At 42.3% G+C, this 13,736-nt stretch overlaps 1 non-coding gene across 1 annotated transcript; it reads right to left on the bottom strand.

Annotated features, from left to right (window-relative positions):
* Positions 1-1,197: 1,197 nt before the first annotated feature.
* Positions 1,198-1,386, bottom strand: LOC111589513 (U2 spliceosomal RNA). Its single transcript, XR_004849910.1, has one exon. It is a non-coding gene; the product is annotated as a U2 spliceosomal RNA (small nuclear RNA).
* Between the last annotated feature and the right edge of the window lie 12,350 nt (positions 1,387-13,736).

Here is a 13,736-nt window from a genome sequence, read left to right as displayed (position 1 = left end):
AGTGTATACTACTCGTGATGGCTTGTTTGCCTCCGCCCTCGTTGTAAACTCCAACTTGTCTCCAGTGCTAGAATTTGCATGCCCGATTTCCATATGTCATGTGCTGCCATTTGGTCTACTTTTATGTTAGGGCATGTTCTAGGGAGTGACTACCGATACTCCCCTATTTAATCCAGGGAGTTGGCGCACTCCCAACCCCTAGCCCCTAGGTCGAGCGAGGCGATCGCTTCAGGACTTCTTACTGTATCCCAACCCTAAGAGGTCGAGATTGGGCGAGACAGAGCTACGTGATCAGTTTCAACCTTCGCGAATTTGTTTAATCGTGTAACTTTAGGGCTCATATGTAACCCATATTACTCATTCTCAGGGCTCTTTTGTATTGCATGATTTTTTTTGCGTTTTTCTTATGAAAATGAACCGATTCCTATGAAATTCCTAGATGATTCCTCTGTGATTCCTGCATTCCAAAGGAGCCCTCAACGGTGCTAAACTCGCGAAACCGTTGCTATAGGTTTTTGAGGCTCAACCACCAAAGCATCACAAATGGCATAATCAAAACACATCTCCCACACGTCTTGGACATGTGTCTTGCTAGTACTCGACCATGTCGGCGACACGATGTGCTCCACCATATCCTCATGCTTGATAGTATCCCTAGGTTTTAGCAACCACAACTAGTCACTAGAATTCTCTAGTCCCTTAATTAAGTCTTAATGTTCATCGTTAATGGCTCCTGGTCCATGGTACTAACATGCATGGCAGTCATCTTCACCGTCGACCGCCACATTCACAAACCAAGAGACATGTTACATACACTCACACCCTAGTTAATCCACCTGACTCAACCTAAAACATTACTCGTTTATTAATCACCCATCATAAGCTCAGATCATAAGAACACATATCAAATTTGTGTTCGTAGAACCAGTGTCTAGATGAAATGCACGGATCCATGCCATTTAAATTTACCCTTGAGGGCACAGTACCGGATCAATGAATTCCTATTCGACCATCACTAACTTACAAACAAGGCTTAACTAGCAAAGTGTTCGTACGTTGCTACAATTTTTATCTATGCACATGGTTCAAATTTCAATTTATACAAATTTTTAACTTATTCATCATTTAAATGTGAGAGACACGACGACGGTGGGAACTGTAGAATCGTGAAAATTAGTGCACATATGTTGCGATGGTACACAATCATATTTGACACCGAGCAGCAGTGCAATAGGTGAGAGCATAATAAGTCAGTATGATGGACCATCTCTAAAAAACTATACAAATAAATTTAATACCATAGTGAACATATAGTCTAAAACTAGATATTAAACTGATGAAAACAAACATTACACTTTATTTTAGCCAAAAGACAGAGAAAGGTATGATTTAAAAAGGAGCCAGACCCCTTTTTATAGCTCGCTCTCTTCTTCAGTTAGTGGGATTATACTATGTAGGAGCGCTATGTTGAGTGCGGTCTCCTGTCGTGTTGGATTTGGATGGTTTCTCACGACTCATATATGGGATAACGATCCACGGTTAGTCAAGAGGGGGAGGGTGAACCGCTCTGTCGTGTTGGGTTTTAGTTGGTTTCTCACGATCTATCTATGAGTTGGCTCACTGGTAAGCGGGAAGTGAGGAGAAAGAACCAGATATGTGTTTCACGCGTGACGTAGGACGACAACTGGTGTTTTATATAGTAGACTAGGTCCGTGCCCGTGCGTTGCTACGTGAGTAAAAAAATTGTGTGAAACATAGATACGGAACGACAAACTTTTCTATGACATACAAAATCCGTGTAGCAAACATTATCAATATCACTTGAAATTATTTCTAAAGAGTTATGTTGGCCTAAAACACAAGCAACACAAATTGTCTCAAACAACATAGAGCACCAACTTGTGCTGCCTTTAGTTTTGTGTCTATGACCACACAACAACACAATGCTAATTTGATAAAAAAACACAGACACATAACTGGAACTGATCTCCAATTCTTAGATAAATTTCACAACAAAGCATCAGTACATGTTACACTCATAGCAATGTTCATACATCATAAGTTCACAGCCAAATAGCGATGTGCCACTGAATCCAAGGCATTGGCTTCCTCGGCGACGACACTGGCCACAGGAACGACGACAAATCCCACCTTGTCCATAGCGATGGCGGCTAGCTTTGCAGTAGTGGCGGTCTTCTTCTCCATCTCCCTGGCGGCAGTGCGCGCTTCCTCGGCAGTGACTGCAGTGGCCCTCGTGGCGTCCAGAGCTTCAACCACGCCTAGCGTCGGGGAACCATGCCTCATCCCACTGTTATAATAATCTCCTTCATCCCCCACTCTTCATTGTAGCCATAAGCAGATGGAGGGGCTATTGCTAATACATGTTCATATTCAAAAGACAAATTAATAAAAACATATTTCTTTTTTAAATATTGCCGATTTTAGAAAATAAAGTGTATGTGCTAACTTCAGTTTATAGATGGGATATCCTAGACTGAAACTTGGATTGTAGCTACAGTTAATTAGTTTTACATGTTGTAATTGACTAAATGCAGCTCTTATGATATTGAGCATAAAAGCAGGGATAAGTAGCAAGTACAAGGGTCTAGTAAGCCAGGTCACTTGTTTTCTGAAAAAACAGAGCGAAACAGTGGTCGCGAGACTGATATGTTGGCCACCCAACTCCAGTTGTACCATAACTCAAGCACAACATGACAACATATCAAAAGAAGAGAATAGACCATGTTACCTAAGCCTGAGAAGTCCCACAGAAGTAGATCACTCACATAAGAAACAAATGTTGATCCCATGAACACTTAAAACATATTAAATACAACTAAGAGGAACACTTGAAAAAGCAACATGGTTCATGGGCAACACGAATGGAAGGACAATAACAAAGCAATGCTTCACCTTCAGCTGCTCAAGGGTAAAGCCTCTCCCAGCCCTTGACTTCATGTTGTACTTTAGAGTCTGGCATTGAACAATGGAGCGAAGAGGACCAGCAGTCGGGCATGGGAATATCTTCACAGCTTTCTTTTGCCAAGCAGCATACAGAACATAGCAGGGTCGAATTAGAAGTGTAGAAGCAATTATTGAGTGAAATCAAACTTTAATTTTTGGTTTCTTCATCAATATCATAATAGTAGAATAACAAGGGAAAACAATGCATTGCAAAATCTTTAATTTTGGCTTAATAGGAGTCTTTCTAAAAACGAAGAACTATATAGTTTACAATAAATTGAGAGGTAATTCTAGAAATATAATTTCATCTCAAATTCCTATATTAGTATATTGTCTTATAGACCAACTCAACCTTTACTTGGTCTAACACAAATTCTTCTAGAGTTGTGATCTCAATGAAAGTGCTGAAGCTTGGAAGAAAGATGGGATTTAATAAAATATACAAGAGTAAGAGTTCCAACTAACAAAGAGAAACATGCAGTTTATTTAAATGCTTTCTAAATTAGTTATTTGTATTAAATCTTTTAAGATTCTAGCCCATTCGAGAATACGAATTAATGAACTTTATTAGCTTCTGATTCTTAGCTACTGCTAGTAATAGAATTGGATAATAACGATTCTTTTAAACTAATATAATATATTGAAGAGGATCGATCGCAAGGGGCAGAGAGGGATGATGTACGCACCTTAATCAATTTGGAGATGGAGACGATGGAGAGTGAGTAGGTACTGTTGTGAAAGTAGCCTAGAGGGGGGTGAATAGGCTACACCTGAAAATTTTCACTAAAAACTTCGAAATAGGTTAAATCAAAGTTGCACAGGTGCAAACCGGTTCAGTCGATTTTAATCACAACTGAGCAAGTTTGAACCCGCTCAACTTAAATTTGATAATCTATTGAACAAATGCGAAGTAGGGAGAATATAGCTAAAGATTTGCCTTAAACAAAATCTACTCAAATGAATAATATGAACCAACCACTGAATATAAAACGCTTGACAAGAACACACAAGAACACGCGATATAACCTGAGGTTCGGCAACCACCACAAAGGTGTCCTACTCCTCGTTGAGGAACCCACAAAGGGCCGGGTCTTTTCCAACCCTAATCCTCCACAAGCCGACCACAAAGGTCAAGGCAATCTCTTCTCAAATCTGCTCAAGGAGCGGGTGATACAAACTTCTTGGGGTCGTCCACAAATTTGGAGACTCCCAAGCAACCTCTAACCGTCAAGGAACACGAGGTTCCAAGAGTAACAAATCCGCACACGGTTAAGTTTGCAACGAGCTCAAGAACAAGAGAATGGAAGAATCGAGATGAAATTGACAGCGAGTTCGATCGAGTTCACCTCACACCAAGGGTCCTTCAAATGATTGAAGGAGATGCGATTGCGGGTGTGAAAGGTGAAGTGAATGCTCTTGTTTGAAGGTTGGTTAGCCCAAGATTCGTGGGAGAGGCAGGAGTAAATGAGAGAGAGAGTGTGAGGGGGTATATAAAGGATCCCCCAAAAGCTGGCAGCCGTTGGGAGAAAATGGGCAAAAACCGGTTGAACCGGTTTTGAAACCGGTTGAACCGGTTTCTGCCAGGGGGATCCCGGTCCACTGATCTACTCAGCCGGACACTCGACCGGTTTCAAAACCGGCTGAGTAGGGACAAAATTCGGCTCAACCGGTTTCTGAAAAATATCTGCTGCGACTTTCTCTGACAGCTCTGACTGTCAGATAGGTCAGAGCAGAGGTGGCAGGTGAACAGTACCAAAACCGGTTGAACCGGTTTCAGGACCGGTTGAACCGGTTTTGGGGGCTGAAACCAAACTTTGAGAATTTTGAAGAGAACAGAAGGGAAGACTTTGTGGGAAGTAAAATTTGTTTTTCTCAAGGGCATTCATGATCTGGGAAAATGATCTCCAAGGAGTTTTCAAAGGATTTTGAACTTGGCTCGTTTCACAACTTACTTAACCGTCGCGGATCCCTCTTAATTGTACGGCGATTCCTATGACTCAAGAATTATAAATTTAGCACCGCCGTTGTTTCTTAGCACTTGGAGCACGCCATTTGATGTGGAATTTTAAATCTGTTGTGCTTTATACTTTTATGCTCGTAAGATCTGTGCTTCTCCTGTCTGTAGAGATACTGTGTACATACTAGGAGCAAACTTGTTAGAATCTTAGTTTGTTTTGTCATTAATCACCAAAACCCTCAATTAGGGTTGATTGCACTTACAATCTCCCCCTTTTTGGTGATTGATGCCAAAACAAACTAGAATGGAAATAAGAATTAAAAGTTACAAGTACTTGCGATATAAAATCTTTTGTGTATGTGTAGCTCCCCCTAAATATGTGCATGAGTTTTGCGATATTAACATTGACTTGATATGTCAATTTGCAACATATTTAGAGAGAGAGAACAATCAACACCATACACAAAAATGATGAGGTATGAAACATAATTGAATAGAAAGAGTAAAAGCACATTCAAGCTCATTATTGCATAGCATATGATAAAAAAATTCTACAGCTATTACAATAATGAGAGCTCGTCTCATCACATCATAAAAGTGTTTATGGCATTCAAGCCATACATGCATCAAATAGTTATTACAGACCAAGTGTTCATTACAAAAATAAAGGGGCATAATAGGGGCATAATAAACTTTCTCCCCCTTTTTGGCAACAAGAACCAAAAAGAGAGAAAAACGCCGATCCAATGATCACCAGTGGGGAGGAGGATGATGAGGAGCGAAGAAGTGTTGCGCCAGGTCGGAGGCAAAGTGTTCCTCTCCAGACTGGGCCGGAGGAGGAGCACTGCCAGACGGGTCCTGGGGCGGAGGATAAGAGGACGATTGGCCCGGATCCCCGTGATATGGGGGCGGGACAAACTGCTCCGGATCATCAAAATAAGTTTCTTCTTCTTCGACGTCATCAGCTGTTGAAAAAGGTACCCCATATGCCTGCTGGTACCACTCGTTGACATCTGGAGGAGGAGGGTGGAGAGGTACATCAGGAGAGCGAGGGGCGAAGGGAGTACCCAAAGCGGAAGCTTGACGACGTAGGTTGTCGTCGGTCTCCCACTGACGTCGAGCCACCTCATGGACATCTGCAGCAATATTTCGGCACATGGAGAAGAAAGCCGCAAACCCGTGGGCCAAGCGGGCACCCATCCCACGGCCACGACCTCGACCACGACCACGACCACGTGGTGTGGGAGATCCGCGGCCAGGGGAAGGGCGCGAGGCACCACCAGCAGCAGCAGCACCAGCACCAGCAGACGGACCAGCAGATGTATGACCACGAGAACTGGAGGGGGCTTTCCTGAGGCGCCCAACTGGATTGTTGGGATCAATCCAGAAAGGAGTGTATGACTGATGTCGGGTACCTTTGTCAAATCTGAACTGGGTCACGACCTCAATCATCTTCATAATGAATGGAGCATGAAGACACCCCTTCAAAGGAAAGCAGGCTGCATGAATAATTTCCTGCCATATCATGTCAAAGACATTAATCCTTTCTGAGCTGTTGGGTTTCATAAAAGAGAGCAAGACCTTGCTCTCCCCAAGGATGTTCATCTGATTTCCCCCTTTTGGAATGAGGGTCATCCTGCAGAGGGAGTTGATATAACGATAATACTTATGAATGTTGGTCGACTCCCAAAACTTTCCAGACTCAGACAGATGAAGATCCTTGGCTTCATCTCTTGTGGGCTGCCGGAAATCATGAATCTTGATCTTGTCTCCAGATATATCATCGTCAGAAAACCCAAGAATGTGAGCAAATCGACGATAGCTCACCTTGTACCAACTACCTTCAATGAAGAAGTTTAGATAGGGGTAGTTGTAATGACTCTCCTCGTCAGCAAGCTTTATCCAGAGAGTGGAGTAGAATTGAGCAATCACTTCATCATTCCAATCATATTGGAATGTCATGATATTCTTCATTTGTTTCCTTTCACAGGCCCTCAGTGCCTGTGACATTTCTAGGTCCCCAATGGCTTCACAACCTTCCCAGTTAATATATCGTTGATGCAGGATGGGTTGATGCTTCTTGGGGAGAATGACGGAATTATAGAAATCTACGTGGTGAAGAGTCCAAAAGCGATTTCCATCGATCCTGGCATCACGAATACGCAATACAGGATTTTGGAAACGAAGATCCTGGAGAAGAGCAGAGCCTCCACTGGCAGTGAAGTCAGTGACTGGCTCATTGCCAGCACGCCGAGCCTCTGCCCGGTGGAGGACCAAGCCGCGAATCACAGGAGCGTGGGCTGGGGGAAGATCAACTTCATCGTCCTTCCCGCCATCATCATCACTTGCAGGCTCCCACGCCTGCGGATTCGTCGCAGGTCGAGACCGACCGGAAGGATTCCGGGAAGTCCGACCGCGAGCACTTTGAGACCCGGAGGCCTCAGCACCCGGCATGACATTGCCGCTTCCGCGCCCTCGCTTGGATCGAGAGCGAGGTGGAGTATCTCCGTGGATTTCCTGGTCATCCGAGGAGTCGAATTCGACCACCGACGGGTTCCTTCGACGCACCATTCTAAGAAATAAGAAATAGAACCTATGATGAGCAAGGATCAAACACGTTTGAGTAGAAACGCATAAGATATTGAGCATGCACTTCAACCGTTCATATGAGCGGTTCAACTACAACGAACAATATCAAATCGCTAATCTCTAACAATGTTTGTGACAAAATGAAGATAATCTAAGTGTTGCAATCCCTTAAACTAAAATGTACCCAACGAATGATACATTAGATAATCAAGAACGCGTAGGATCGAGTACAAGAAAATAACATAGGGCAATACCTCGATCCGAAGATTGGGTCAAGAACTCCCAACGAGATGGAGGAAGATGGTGGAAACACGCCGGGAAGAACGGATCTCCAACCACTCTTCCAAAAGTGTGAGGGCACGAGAGAGTTTTTGGAGTGGAGTGTGAAGGTGAGAGAGAGGAGAACGAGAGGGCGGCGGCGGCTGGAAAATGAGTCTGAGAAGGGAAGAGGAGAGAGGGAGAGACATAAAAAAAGGGGAGGAGTCGGCCGCCAGAAAACCGAAAACCGGTTCAACCGGTTCCAAAACCGGTTCAACCGGTTTCGGGTCAAACGGCGCAGTAAAAGCGCGCAGAAAACGGTGTTGACTGCGCGAAAATCCTGGCAGTCTGACAGCACAGACTGCAAAACTGACAGCGCAGACTGCGCGCTGACTGACGGCGCGACGGCCAAAACCGGTTCAACCGTTTTTATACCGGTTCAACCGGTTTCCACCAGGGAGAAACCGGTTGAGTGGTCTACTCAGCCGGTTTACTCAACCAGATTTCAAATATTGCCCGGAAGGGCTGTAATAGCACTTAGCAAATATGACATGAAATATTTTAAAGATAAAAATGATATTTCTCATTTCATATAGCTTAAACAATCAATTTTCAACCGTCAAGTTTGATCAAAATTTTAGTTATTAAGCCACGTTTCGAGAATCCAGGATATTTAGCTCACTCCTAAGAAAACAAAACCTAGTCTCATCAAGGGGTTTTGTGAAGATATCGGCTAGTTGATTTTCGGTGCTCACATGAAATAGTTCGATATCTCCTTTGGCTTCATGGTCTCTCAAGAAGTGGTGTCTGATGTCAATATGTTTAGTTCTAGAGTGTTGCACCGGATTGTTTGCAAGTTTTATGGCACTCTCATTGTCACACAAAAGTGGAATTTTGTTAAACTCACAACCAAAATCTCTAAGGGTTTGCTTCATCCATAACAACTGTGCACAACATGCCCCAGCTGCTATGTATTCAGCTTCTGCAGTGGAAAGTGCAACACAATTTTGTTTCTTGGAACTCCATGACACTAAGGACCGCCCAAGGAATTGGCAAGTCCCAGTAGTGCTTTTTCGATCTACTTTGCAACCGGCATAATCTGAGTCAGAGTAGCCAAGCAAATCGAAAAGGGAGCCTTTAGGATACCATAATCCTAGGTTTTGGGTGTGGACTAAGTATCTTAGAATTCTCTTAACGGCTACAAGATGGTAGTCTTTAGGATTTGCTTGAAAACATGCACACATGCAAACACTCAACATTATATCAGGCCTAGATGCACATAAGTAAAGCAGTGATCCTATCATTGATCTATATAATTTTTGATCTACAGGTTTACCTTCCTCATTTAGGTCGAGATGTCCATTTGATGACATTGGAGTCTTGGCGTGCTTTGCTTTTTCCATGCCAAACTTCTTGAGCATATCTTGAGTATATTTAGTTTGGCATAGAAAGGTACCTTCCTTGAGTTGTTTGACTTGAAATCTCAGGAAGTATTTAAGCTCGCCCATCATAGACATCTCAAACCTGTTCGTCATTACTTTGCTAAACTCTTCACAAAATTTTTCATTAGTACTACCAAATATAATGTCATCAACATATATTTGGCACACAAATAATTCATTATCAACTTTTCGAGTAAATAAAGTAGAGTCAGCTTTTCCTATTGTAAACCCATTTTTAATTAAAAAATCTTTAAGACACTCATACCAAGCTCTAGGGGCTTGTTTAAGCCCGTAGAGTGCCTTGTGAAGAAGATAAACATGATTTGGCTTCTTTGGGTCTTCAAAGCCCGGTGGTTGCTCCACATATACTCTCTCTTGTAGTGGTCCATTTAGAAAAGCGCTCTTGACATCCATTTGATATAGCTTGAAATCATGGTTAGTAGCATAGGCAATTAATATTCTAATTGATTCTAATCTTACTACCGGCGCATATGTTTCACCAAAATCAAGTCCTTCCACTTGAGTATAGCCTTGGGCAACCAACCGTGCCTTGTTTCTTGTAACCACACCATGTTCATCTTGCTTGTTCCTAAAGACCCATTTAGTCTCAATCACATTTTGTTTGGGTCTTTGGACTAAGGACCAGACTTCATTCCTAGTGAAGTTGTTCAACTCCTCTTGCATGGCAATTATCCAATCCGGATCACCCAATGCTTCTTCAACCTTAAGTGGCTCAAGAGAGGAAACAAACGAGTAAAATTCACAAAAATTAGCTAAACGAGATCGAGTTGTTACCCCTCTCCTGATGCTACCCAGGATGTTGTCCACTGGATGATCCCTTTGAATTGTTTGATGGACTCTAGGATGAGGCACTGATGGATGTCTTTGTATTTGCTCTTCCTCATCAGTTACTTGATCAAGAGGCACTTCACCATCAATATTTTCTTGTTCATCTTCTACCACTGTTGGCATCCTTTGATGATTTTCTTCATGGCTTGGATGACTTGAGGTTGATGGGTTTGCTTGGGTGGAGACTTTGTCACTCACCACCCTTGCACCCACATCAACTACCTCATTGGTCATCCACAAGGTTCCTTCTTCATCATCTCTTTCTTGAGGTCTCACCTCACCTATGGCAAGTTTCTTTATGGCCTCACAAGGTAGTTCTTCATTTCCTGCAATGTCATTAGAAACATGCCCTTGCGAGCCATTAGACTCATCAAATGTCACGTCTATCGCTATTTCAACAAGACCGGTGGAATTGTTGAAAACACGATATCCATGCGCATTTGATGCATAACCAAGCAAGAAGCCCTCGTCCACTCTAGGAGCAAACTTTGAGCTCTTGACTTTCTTGTTAAGAATAAAACATTTACAACCAAATACTCTAAAATAATCAACTTTAGGTTTGTTACCAGTGAGAAGCTCATAAGCAGTCTTTTTGTAGATCTTATGAAGATAGAGACGGTTGATTGCATGACAGGCGGTGTTGACCGCCTCTGCCCAGAAGTTGTCAGGTGTCGTGTATTCATCCAACATGGTTCTTGCAGCTTCAATTAGAGTTCGGTTCTTTCTTTCCACAACACCATTTTGTTGTGGAGTGTAAGGCACCGAGAACTCATGTTTGATTCCCTCTTCTCCTAAGAATTCTTCGACACCTGTGTTCTTGAATTCCGTCCCATTATCGCTTCTCACTTTCTTGATTTTGAGCTCAAATTCATTTTGAGCTCTCTTCATGAATTTCTTTAAAATTTCTTGAGTTTCACCTTTGTCACTCAAAAAGAAAACCCAGGTGAATCGAGAAAAATCATCAACAATAACTAAACCATACTTACTACCACCAATGCTAATGTAGGCCACAGGTCCGAAGAGGTCCATGTGAAGAAGCTCCAATGGCCTCTTTGTTGTGACCACATTCTTTGATTGATGTGGGACTCCATGTTGCTTTCCTGCTTGGCATGCGCCACAAACCCTATCTTTCTCAAATACAACATTTGTTAGTCCAATGATGTGATTATCCTTTTGAAGTTTGGCCAAATTCCTCATACCGACATGGGCTAGCCGGCGATGCCATAGCCAACCCTTGTCGGATTTTGCCACTAAACAAGTCTCAGGCGTCACTTTACTTGTTGTGAAATCAACAAGATAAAGCTTGCCCTTCAAGCGACCGGTAAAGGCAACTGAGGAGTCCTCCCTTCTAAGGATCTTCACATCCACATCCGAAAATAAGCAATTATAACCCATTCCACAAAGTTGTGAAACGGACAACAAATTATAGCTTAAGGAATCTACTAATAAAACATTTGAAAGTGATTGTTGGTCAGAGATAGGAATTTTACCAATACCAATCACCTTACTCTTGCCACTATCTCCAAACACAATTTCTTGTGCTTCTTGAGTTAGTTGCAATGTATGAAACATGTCTTTCTCCCCGGTCATGTGATTTGTACATCCACTGTCAAGCACCCAACTTGACCCACCAGAGGAGTAGACCTGCAAAACAAGTTTAGGCTATGCTTTTAGGTACCCAAATTGAATTGGGTCCTACAGTGTTAGTTATAGCCTTGGGTACCCACACACTTCTTTTCATGACTTTTCGTTTAGTGTAGGCACCCACATATTTCACAACCAATTTCCCTGAATCCCAAGTCAACATATAATCACAAAGATATGATTGGGAAATGGGAGCATTAGATTTTTGTCCACTTGAGGATCCCACTTCCTTCATCTTACTCTTTGTGGAACTCAAGTTAACCTTTACCTGAGATGACTTGTCATTTGAGGAGTGGATCCTCCCCAAGGCATCATATAGAGTGGTTCCCTCTATGAACTTGGGGGATCTCCACCCCTTATGCACTGTGCTAGGGTTTTCCTTGGATGAGTTGAACCCAAGCCCCCTTCTTCCATTGTTGGGCTTAAGGGACTTGTACTTGGGTTCAACTTTCTTTAACCCATCATTGCTAGAGCATCTTTTCAAAATTTCTTTGACCTTCACCTATGGGCTATGCTTCCTTGCATGGTTAGTTAGACAACAAGAAGCATGATATTTGGCACAATGCTTGCAAGAATCATCATTAGAGCTAGACTTAGATTCAAATACTAAAGAGGAGGCATTGATGTTCTTGCATTTTTCAAGTTGCACTTGAAGTTCTTGATTTTGAACATTCAAGCTTAACATGCTTGATTCAAGTGCATTCTTCTCATTTGCAACATGTTAATTACTTCTTTATCTTTATTGTGAATCAACTCTTGAAGCTCTAGGTTTCTTTCCTTTTCAAGGATAAGCAAGTCTTCTTGAGCATCAAGAGTTGCTTTTCTTTTATCTAGCTTTTCCATTAATTTTGTGATAACATTGTATCCATTTAAGCCAAATTCTTTAATCATTTTATTTTTCATGGCAATTTGATCATCATCATCATCATTTGAAAAATCATTACTAAATAAGGTTACCTTATCTCCCTTTGCCATGAGGCAAGTTGGAGTGTAGGAGTCGTCTTGAAGGTTGGTGAAGAGTTGCGCGCTTGATGTAGATTGGATGGCCACATTTGCCACCACTTCCTCTTCCTCGGAGCTAGAACTCTCTTCATCGGAGTTCCATTCTTCACCAATATGAGCTTGACCATACTTCTTCTTCTTGAAGTATCCCTTGGTCTTGCCTCCCTTTTTAAACTTGTCCTTCTTGTATTCCTTCTTGGCTTCTTGTTCCTTCTTGTTAGGACAATCCGCTATGAAATGACCGGTTTGGCCACATTCATAGCATGCCCTCTTCTTTCCTTTCCTTTGGAACTTGTCATTCTTCCTTACAAATTTCTTGAAAGTTTTGCTGAACATAGCTGTGTCTTCATCACTTGAGCTATCTTCATCACTTGAGGTCTCGACCACTTTCTTTGCTTTGTGGTCTTTGCTCTTCTTGAGATTGTCTTGTTCATTTGTGATCAAGGCATGAGAGTCTCTTGTCTTGATGGGGGCTTCTTCGGACTCGTGTTGTTGAATTTTTGCAAATAATTGATGAGGCGTCATATCCTCATAGTCATCACGATCCCTTATCATCCTTGCAAGACTTTTATCCTTCTCTTTATAAGCTCTCATGAACAATCTTGTGACCTTGGAGTCACTCCAATCTTCACTCCCAAGAACTCTTATTTTGTTGACCAATACCATCAACCGATCAAAGAGTGATTGGAGCGACTCACCCTTTGTCCAATCATATCTTGCAAGCTCACTTTCCAAAGCTTCAACTCTATGTCTTTTAGCTTTGGGATCTCCTTCATGTGACATTTTAAGAATATTCCAAATGTCACGGGCATCTTCTCTTCCTTGAACTTTCCGGTATTCTTCCGGACAAAGACTTCCTTTAATTATGCTCACTGCTTGAGCATTTCGATGAACCTCTTACATCATTTCCGGAGTCATCTCTTCTCCTTGGGCGGGCTTATACATACCTACATTAACAATCTCCCAAAGACTAGGATGCACACCGATTAAACGCGACTTCATCTTGTCGGCCCACTCATCATAGTTCAACT

Source organism: Zea mays, chromosome 5 (genome assembly GCF_902167145.1).
Source record: "Zea mays cultivar B73 chromosome 5, Zm-B73-REFERENCE-NAM-5.0, whole genome shotgun sequence".
Taxonomy (NCBI): domain Eukaryota; kingdom Viridiplantae; phylum Streptophyta; class Magnoliopsida; order Poales; family Poaceae; genus Zea; species Zea mays.
The sequence above is the reverse complement of the archived record's forward strand: the minus strand, read 5'-3'. Positions and strand labels throughout refer to the sequence as shown.